The sequence below is a fragment of the Triticum dicoccoides genome, chromosome 2B, assembly GCF_002162155.2.
Source record: "Triticum dicoccoides isolate Atlit2015 ecotype Zavitan chromosome 2B, WEW_v2.0, whole genome shotgun sequence".
NCBI lineage: Eukaryota > Viridiplantae > Streptophyta > Magnoliopsida > Poales > Poaceae > Triticum > Triticum dicoccoides.
The window spans coordinates 533,189,922-533,193,337 of record NC_041383.1 but is presented as its reverse complement, the minus strand read 5'-3'; the positions used below and the strand labels follow the sequence as shown (position 1 = coordinate 533,193,337).

Below are 3,416 nucleotides of genomic sequence, written 5' to 3'. Positions count from 1 at the left end.
GTCGCCCACGAAGGACTTGCCTCATTAGCGGCAGATCTTCACGAAGTAGGCGATCTCCTTGCCCTTACAAACTCCTTGGTTCAACTCCACAATCTTGTCGGAGGCTCCCAAGTGACACCTAGCCAATTTAGGAGACACCACTCTCCAAGAAGTAACAAATGGTGCGTTGATGATGAACTCCTTGCTCTTGTGCTTCAAATGATAGTCTTCCCAACACTCAACTCTCTCTCATAGGTTTTGGATCTGGTGGAAAGAAGATTTGAGTGGAAAGCAACTTGGGGAAGGCTAGAGAACAAGATTCATATGGTAGGAACGGAATATCTTGGCCTCAACACATGAGTAGGTGGTTCTCTCTCAGAAAAGGTAAGTTGGAAGTGTAGGTTCGTTCTGATGGCTCTCTCCATGAATGAAGAGGAGGTGGAGGGGTATATATAGCCTCCACACAATATCTAACCGTTACACACAATTTACCAAACTCGGTGGGACCGAATCGTTAAACTCGGTCGGACCGATTTAGTAAACCTAGTGACCGTTAGTGATTTTCGGTGGGACTGACATACATCTCGGTGAGACCGATTCGGTTAGGGTTAGGGCATAACGTAATCTCGGTAAGACCGATTACACAAACTCGGTGAGACCAATTTGGTAATAAGCTTTCCAGAGAGTTGGTCAGGTAAACTCGGTGGGACCGATTTGCTCTTTTTGGTGAGACCGAAATGTTACAAAAAGGAAACAGAGAGTTTACATTGCAATCTCGATGGGACCGATCGCTCACTTCGGTTAGACTGAAATGTTACAAAGGGAAACAGAAAGATTACAATCCCATCTCGGTGAGACCGAGATCCCTATCGGTAAGACCGATTTGCTTAGGGTTTGTGGCAGTGGCTATGACTTTTGGAATCGGTGGCGCCGGATAGGAAGAACCGGTGTGACCGATTTTGGCTTTGGGTTTAGGTCATTTGTGGATGTGGGAAAGTAGTTGAGGGTTTTGGAGCATATCACAAAGCACATGAAGTAAGAGGCTCATTAAGCAACACCTCATCCCTCCTTGATAGTATTGGCTTTTCCTATAGACTCAATGTGATCTTGGATCACTAAAATGTAAAATGAAGAGTCTTGAGCTTTTGAGCTTGAGCCAATCCTTTGTCCTTAGTATTTTGAGGGATCCATTTTCATCATCCATGCCATGCCATTCATTGAGCTTTCCTGAAATAATAGTCTTGGAATAGCATTAGCTCAATGAGCTATATGTTGTTATGAATTACGAAAACCACCTAGGGATAGTTGCACTTTCATCCAGGCTTATCCTTTGCTACATAAAGGATTGGGCCACCTTGCTGCACTTTATTTACTATATTTACTTTTTGCTCGTTACTATTTATCTTATCACAAAACTATCTATCCCCTACTATTTCAGTGCTTACCGAGAAAACCTTATCGAAAACCGCTTATCATTTCCTTCTGCTCCTCGTTGGGTTCGACACTCTTACTTATCAAAAGGACTACGATAGATCCCCTATACTTGTGGGTCATCACTTACTCAAATGTTTGTGGCGATTGTATCCTTGTGCCATGAATATTTGTACTTAGCAGATCAATATAAACATATTGGCTATCTATTTACCAATTCAGAATTTAAAGCACTTTATTTTATGGCCTTGAGTAAAATTCCAGTCGTTGTTGGCTGGAAGACATCTTCAATACACCGTCAACACGAGCTTCCCAAGGTAATGATCTATTTATTATCAGCCCATATCTGGTCTGTAACAGGGTTCTTATGTTTCAAAATCCTCTGGCATCAGAAAGAAGATCTTGTGGATGATGTAAGATATCCACATGTTGTATATGTGGAAAAACCAAAGCTCGGGATGTTGATTTTTTTGGATGAAAATGATTTATCAGGAAAAAACTACAAGTGAAATGGAAGGTAAGATACTGAATTGGAGTTATAGTAGTACCAGGCTTTCCATGATGATGTGCTGTTTATTGTCCAAGGACTTGATAAACTAGCAGAAACCATAGATGCCAAGTTTCTAATGTCGCTGGTTCATGTTTGCATTGGAGCTAAAGTTTTGTTATTATTTAGTGTGTTTTGTATTATATCCAATACCGTTCCATACTTCCATTTCTCTTGGATGATTAAGACGATATTTTTTCTAACTGAATTAATATGTCCCCTATTTCAGAAGTAACGCTCAAAAGCCTGAATAGAATTCCTTGGGAAAGGGTAGATGTTAGCTTCAAGAGAAGTAGACAATGGATTTTTGCCCATAGCACCATTCAGGTATGTTATGAACCCCATTACCTTGTGGTCCTTATTCTTCATGTTTGTTGGATAAAAGTTTCTACACTGTGATTGCTTTACATGTTGGCATAAAAAAAGAAACCCCCTTTGAAAGGCTACATTTGTAAGTTTCATTAGCGTCTGACTACTGAAAGCTCTTGGCTACATTAGTTTTGTTTAAGCATTGCCATATGTTCTAGAAATTTTTAGCAGTCAAGAGGTTTTTCTTATGTCAGTGCAAGAAGACATTAGAAGAATGGTCACACTTTAATGGCTAACTGCAAGGCTGTCAGTGCTTGCACTGTTGATTTTTGGAATGCTACAGATTCTTCTCCGATGATATAGTAGTAGTTGATCATGTGGGGCGTATGGCTCTCCACCGAGACACCGACACAAGAGCTAGAAAAGGCTACCATTTAAGTTGGTAGGTAGGTTATCACGGACCAAATACGGATGCAGTCCTTGCTGTCAAAAACAGCAGTCCCTCTCTCCATTGTATGTCCATTCAGGATGGCTTTGCTACCTATGCATTATAAGTAGCTGCAAGCTGAAGAACACGAGGTTTAGCTCAACTTGAATGGCTGGCTGGCAGGGTAGCTCTATCCACTTTGTTTCTTGAAAACAAAAAGGGAAAAAAGAACAGGGCTATCCTTGTCCGTACGAGTTGATGCTTGTGTAATAAGCTGCAGTGCCAAAACTGAAATGAGGTACAGTTGATAAGTGTGTTGATGAAGCAAATTTACCAAGTTGTCATCGGCTGAAAAAACTGATTGATTCTTTCTCATTTCTTTTGTGTCATAGGTGAAGACATATTTCTTCAAGTCTGATGGGGCTGATGTGAACTTCCACATGATCGACCATTTTCTTTACTAGCGGTGCCAATTTCTTTCTCTTCTTCTATTTGGATATCAATTTCAATTGGATAGGAAAATGATAGGGGCAAAAGATATACTACAGTGGAACAGATAGAACCACCCATGGTAAAGGAGTGTTGGGCCTGGGCCTATGTATGCTTCCTGAGTTAGTCAAGCATCTTCTCATTATTGGCTACAAATTATTCACCGAGACACTGGAAACAAATATATTATCTTGATTAAGTCAAAGGTAAATCCTTATTTAAGGTAGATGAGAA

The 3,416-nt window shown here is 40.5% G+C and overlaps 1 pseudogene; it reads left to right on the top strand.

Annotated features, from left to right (window-relative positions):
- The first annotated feature begins 1,525 nt into the window (after positions 1-1,525).
- LOC119360983 lies at positions 1,526-3,157 on the top strand (annotated as a pseudogene).
- Positions 3,158-3,416: the final 259 nt, after the last annotated feature.